The sequence below is a fragment of the Mus caroli genome, chromosome 17 (genome assembly GCF_900094665.2).
Source record: "Mus caroli chromosome 17, CAROLI_EIJ_v1.1, whole genome shotgun sequence".
Lineage (NCBI taxonomy): Eukaryota > Metazoa > Chordata > Mammalia > Rodentia > Muridae > Mus > Mus caroli.
The window spans coordinates 30,322,644-30,329,096 of record NC_034586.1 but is presented as its reverse complement, the minus strand read 5'-3'; the positions used below and the strand labels follow the sequence as shown (position 1 = coordinate 30,329,096).

Genomic DNA, 6,453 nt, shown 5'->3' with positions numbered 1-6,453 from the left:
CTTTTTTTTTTTAAAGATTTATTTATTTATTATATATAAGTACACTGTAGCTGTCTTCAGACACTCCAGAAGAGGGCGCCAGATCTCGTTGTGGATGGTTGTGAGCCACCATGTGGTTACTGGGATTGAACTCTGGACCTTCGGAAGAGCAGTCGGGTGCTCTTACCCACTGAGCCATTTCACCAGCCCCAGCATAGTCTATCTTAAAGTCTGCTCATAGGTCTGTTGTTGCTCTGCATTGTGCATAGCTCTGTATTGCGGGGGGTGGGGGGAATTCCTGTTCATAGGCCTGTAACCATTTAAATCCTCTAATATTTATAGTACTAAAGACACAGGAGGCAAGGACTGGAGACATGGCTGAGCGGTTAAGAGCATGGACTGCTCTTCTAGAGGTCCTGTGTTCAATTCCCATGAACCACACTGGTTCACAACCATCTATAATGGTTAGATCCCTCTTCTCGTGTGTCTGAAGACAGCTACAGTGTACTTATATACATAAAGAATTCTTTTTATAAAAAGACAAGGGAGGCATTTGCTTAGGTAAAACTTGCCAGCTCAGAAAGGAAAGATTATTTTCTAACTATATATGATACACATATTTACAAGCCTAAATCTACAACTAAACTGCCAGCTCTTTAGAAACCTCTTTCTACCTGTGTCATTCTCCTGAGCTAGTCTACCTTTCTCTTGAGCTCCTTCAATACCAAGAGGGCTCCTTAGCTCTCCTTCCTAGATTTCTGTTTTACCTGTGTCCTGCCAGATGCTTCTCTGCTGTTCCTACAAACCAAGAAGTGCAGGGTGGGGGTCTATCAAAGGTCCAACTTGCTTATAAAAGAATTCTAGCTCCTCCCATCCACCCTTGGCAGGCTGAACCATGTCACTGTCATGGGATTTTTCTGCTCAAGGATTGCTAGGGTTTTTTCTTTTTTCACCCCCTTTCCTCTGATATCAGGCCCATGGGTTAGAGTGGGAAGTCCTTCCCAGATGCAGCTGACTTTTGCTAAGGTGGCATTTCTGTGGGGCTGCTGGGGATAGGAGGGGACAGGAGAGTTGTTGCCACTGTGGACAGCTCCTGTGGTGTTTCACCAAGGCTGCAGTCTGAAGGGGAAAAGGTGTAGCCACACTGGACAGCTCCTGTGAGACCTGCAGGCCAAGGAGATGTAGTGCAGCTGCCCTTTTGACAGGAGCCTCCATTTTGGACAGCTCTTGTAGGACATTTTACTGAGGTGGCCCCTAGGCTGGAGCAGGAAGAAAGGGCCTGCCGCCACTTTGACAGATTTAGCCAGGATAAGCCCCTTCTCCCTAAGCTGTGTCTTGTCAGATATTAAGCCGCAGTGATGGAAAAGGGAACTGTATTGGTTACTTTCCTGTTGCTGTGATAAAACATCAAGTCCAAGGAAACTTCTAGAAAGTTTATCTGGGGATTAGGGTCCCAAAGAGTTAAGAGTCCATCAACATCACAACAGCAAACACCAGGCATGGCAGCAGGAACAGCTGAGAGCTCACACCTCCAACCATGCCCCTAGTGACATACTTCCTCCAGCAAGGCCACACCCCCTAAGCTTCCCCAAACAGCACCACCTGGGGACTAAGTATTCAAATGACCAAGAATATGGGGCCATCTTATTCAGAGGACCACAGTAACTAACACAGACCATGACACCCTAGCTCTCAGGGCAAAAACGGGATCTTCCAGGTATAGTGCCAGGGAAATGTCATTGATCCCCCAAAACCAGACAGCAGTTGATCTGATGTAATCACAGTAGGGCCTTATTATTTGAGCTAGCTCAGGCCCTGCAGAGTACCACCCTCATGCAGGACAGTTTTGGTGAGGAGGAACCTGAATATCTATCAGGGCAAGGCTTTATCATAAGCATCAAGTGGGGTGGGGGTGAGTGTGCAAGCATCTCATTGGAGAGCTACTGCGGTATTTGACATAATTGGCTGTTGCTGGGAGTCATATCATAAACTTAACTTCTGCTTTCCTCTGTATTGATGGTCATTAGACAGGTGATGGCCTTGTAACCTGGAGATGAAGGTCTTGGGGGGGGGGGCAGTAACCTGGAGTCACAGCTTTTCTTGGGGGTTAGCCTAGGGTTTGTTGGGAGGTAACTTGGAAACTAATTCTAGGTACCAGGCTGTTAGTTTGCCTGCATTCACGTTCTCTAAAATGGAATCTGAATGTAAAAGGTTTGTCCTCTCACAGGTGGCAGCTGGCGCTGACACTGAAACAGGTATGACCTGGGCAAGAAGGCTTGGTTCTCCAGAGTTGCCCAAGGCAATGCTGGTACCTATCTGGCCACGAAATGCTTTTTCTAATGTCATGGTGGGCATCTCTTGTATGTGCCAAGTCCAGGAATGAAGGAACTTTCCAAAGGAAATGTTCAAACCCAATGGTCTCCAAGGGGAGCATAGAGATGGCTCAGAGTGTAAAGGTTCATGCCACCAAGCTTGGCTCCCTGAGTTTGATCCATGGAAGCCACATGGTGAGTGGAGACACCTGACTCCTGTAAGTTATCCTCTAAGCGTCACACTGGCATTATGACATGCACATCCCTACACATAATTATTAAATCAGTGTAATAAAATAAAAAGGAACTGTGATGGTTTCATATTGAAGGACATGGAAACACATATGAATAAGGACACCTATGTATAAGGACACGTATGTAAAAGTTGTGTCCAGTTTTCCTCCAGACTTACCTGTGTCCAAAACCCACATTGTGATGAGAAACAGCCAGGAGGATTGAAGGGAATCCCATGCAAGAATAATCACGGAGATTTTAAACTCTTTTATGTGTTATGTATTTATACTATTGCTTTATGTGTACCATGTGTGAATGAGGGCCCGCCCCAGAGTGGTGTGTGTTGGGGGCAGGAGGAGTCAGAAGACAACCTTCAGGGGCCAGTTCTCTCTTTCCACGTGGATTCTGGGGGACTGAACTCAGGTGGTCAGACTGGGTGGCAAGCACCACTACCTGAGTCACCTCACCATTCCAGATGGGTGCCACTGCCCTGTTTTTGGAGGTGTTGAGAAATCGAACCCAGTGCCTACAGTAGGCACTCAAGTCACTGAGCCACATTCCCAATGTTTGAAATCCAGTCAGCAGACAACAGCTCTCTGTTATTGCAAAGGCCCTTACTAAGGCTTTAGGATAAAGATGGAATTAGAGACTATCTGTTACAAAATAGAGGTAGGTGGCGTACAAGAAGCACCTTTGGAACACAGCCCTCTGATCTGAGGACCTAAATCTAGGAGACCAGGCCTGAAGAGGAAATTTCTGGTTTTTGGGAACTCAGTTGTGTCATGTGATGTTTTTCTGGAAACTGTCTTATGACAGGATGTTTTTGCTGAAGCAGACTTGTTGTGCTTTTCTGGAATCTGCCTGGAAAAGGTGTGGGAAGCGTGTGCGGCCGCAGGCCCCATGAAACCCACTTGTTTACTGCCTTGCCCAAGCATGCACAGTGAGGCTGCATGCATAGGCTGCCTGTCAGGCTGGACAGTTCCTCATGATCCAGACCTGTCAGCCTATCTGTGAACGACCTAAGCTTGTGCCTGGAGTTTGTGTGAATTCTGATTGGATGAGGTGGGGTGGAGCTAGAAGGAGGTGAGTCTGTGCAAGTTATGAGTTGTTGTTTAGCCCTTGCCCTGGGTAGAAGCCAGTTGTAGTGAAGAGAGTAGTTTTAGACCTTGCTGTGAGTAGAAGTAGAATAGGAGTAGTTTAGCCCTTGCCTTAAGAAGAGGCTGCTGGGGAAGAAAGCTGTAAAAGAAAAAGCCCGAAGTAAAATTGCTGCGTGAACCCGACTTGGTGTCTGTGTCGTTCGTGTCACCGCTGGCTCAGAGGACCAACGACAAAAGGGACATGCGATGTTTGGTTAGAGCTTCAGAGATGCCTTCTTGAAAGAACACATGATGTTTGAAAAGGTTATGAATATAACCCAACAGACCACAAATGACACTGTGCGGCATTAGTTCACCTTGCGACTCTTTGCTGGTCCTCGTTGGGCTTTGCTGATGTTGTTCTTCACAGACAATGCTGTGGCATTGGTTAGCCTTGCCTTCTTTGCTGATCATTTGTCATGAGTTTGTAGAGAGAAACGAACCTAAGAACTTCTGATGCTGTTCTGGCAGCTTCTTCCTGCTTCTGCAGACTCAGGTTGATTGGTACAACCTCAAAGTTTCCTCTGGATTAAACTTAGATTGCTGACTGGTGTGAACTCAATTGCTGATATCCTGACAATGCAGATTAGACTCTCCCCAAACAACTATATCTAAACAGGTCCATACCCTCCTTTGCCCTATTAACCTTTCCTTTCTATTTTCTCTGGTTGGTGGTGAGCTACAAGAGAGGTTAAAACACTTAAGTAACCTTATTAATTTGGGTTTGGGAAAACATAAACCTACACAGGGCATCTGGAATGTTCCATGTGTGGGTTATGTTAGCAATGCTGCATTGGTGCTGGAGGACATCAGAAGTTTTTGTAGACTGAGCACTGTGGGGACAGATTGGGAAGCTCCTTCTCTTGGATTCTGTGACCCTGAGGAACCCAGGGCTTCTCCTGTTCAAACCTTCTCTGCAGGGTAGTTAGGTGGCTCAGGCCTGAGTGAGGCCCTGTGGCTGCAGAGAAAAGAATCACAGAGAGCCAAGGCATAAAAATAAAGATGGCGTCACTTCCGAGTAAAATTATGGAGCTGCAGAGATTGATCAGAGGTGAAGAATGCTTACTGCTGTCCAGAGGACCTGGGTTCAGTTCCAGTTCTCACCCACTTGTAACTCCAGCCTTAGATGGGTAGCGCGCCCTCTTCTGACCACCTGGGCCACTCCATGGATGTGGCGCACAGATATACATGGAGGTAAAACACCCATATACATAAATATATTTTTTAAAAGAATGAAAAAGAAATGAAGGGAAAGAAGATTTCTGTAAAGAAAGAGATCCCTGCACTGTATTGGGGGGTCACTACAGCACGTAGGAACACCTCCAAACCCTACTGCAGGACTGTAGGGTCCCCTGCACTAGATGTACACACTGATCTTAGGGATTCAGCAGGGAAGGGAGAAATCGACACAACTCCCCCTACAGAGTGGCCCCTGATGCTATTGGTATATGAAGTCTGTGTGTTCGTTCATTTATGCTGATTGTGTTATATGCTCAGGTTGACCTTGAATTCTTTATTTTATTTTCTTTTAGATTTATTATGTACAGTGCTCTGCCTGCATATGTGCCTGTCCACCAGAAGAGGGAGCCGGATATCATTATAGATGGTTGTGAGCCATCACGTGATTTCTGAGAATTCAACTCAGGACTTACTGAAGAACAGTTAATGCTCTCAACCTGTGAGTCTCCTCTCCAGTACTGATCCTCCTGCCTCACCTCAGTATGCCGTGGTGTGTGGTGTGTGTGTGTGTGTGTGTGTGTCTTTGTGTGTGTATTTCACTGTGACTGGAGAATGTGGTGTTGAGTAACAATTGGGTGAGGACCCTGAGGTGTAATCTCACTCAGAAGCTGTGTTTCAGCCGGAAGATCAGAAGGACCCGTGAAAACCACAAAACGGAGGATTTGGGGCTGAATGGAAAATCCCTGGCTGCTTCTGTGTGAAGAGGGCATAAGCGACCACAACTCCCTGCCTTCCCCAGCATTCAAAGCTCACAGCCACTTAGGTGATCAGGAACTGTAGCCGCTCCTACAGTCCTGTGTCCTGCTGCCCTCTGGCGGCCTTGAGCTGCATCGCAGCTCCCTAGAGTCTCAGGAATGGACTGGGCTCTATGTCAAATGTCCCTCCAGACTGCAGACTGCAGAGTCCAGGAACTGCTGGCCAGCTTCACAAGCCCGTAAAGGTGTGCGGGTCACACTCAAGACAGGCCACAGTAAAAAACCGGGTATCTCCTGCACAGCCCGCCACAACACAGCATTAGTTGTTTTTCCTTTTGTGGTTGCTGATGCCCAGGATTTACCCCAGGGCTTCCTGCTTGTTGACCATGTCTTCACTGAACATCACACCAGCTGAGTTTGATGTGACTACACAAAGAAAGGGTCCTGGGTTTGTCTCTGGGAATGCCTTTAATCCCAGCACTCGGGAGGGCGGATCTCTGCGTTCTTCAACCACATAGCAAGTTCCAGAACACCCGGGGCTGTAAGGTAAAGTCAGAAGACTGGGGCCCCAGGACTGACACCTGGAAGGGGGTGGTGGAGTAGGTGGGAAAGTTGTAACAAGTGAGAAAGGAGCAAGGATTCCCAGGGCCTGGTCTGGGTGGACTTAGGCCCCCCAGCCAAGGCCCTGAGAAGTGTAAGGGGTAAAGGAAATAACCTCAAATCACTCTTTTTTTCTTTGACAGCGTCTTTCACCTGGAATTTCCCCCCACGCTGTATATGGAACCTAGGGACGGCTTCCTGCCACTGAGCTGTATCCCAGCCTTTACTTTTAAGATGTGGTCTAGGCTGGCCTTGAAC

The 6,453-nt window shown here is 47.3% G+C and overlaps 1 protein-coding gene across 1 annotated transcript in view; it reads left to right on the top strand.

Annotated features, from left to right (window-relative positions):
- The window catches only part of LOC110312198 (H-2 class I histocompatibility antigen, L-D alpha chain-like), a 32,389-nt gene that overhangs the window by 7,122 nt on the left and 18,814 nt on the right, over window positions 1-6,453 (top strand). The gene's annotated exons all lie outside the window — the stretch shown is intronic.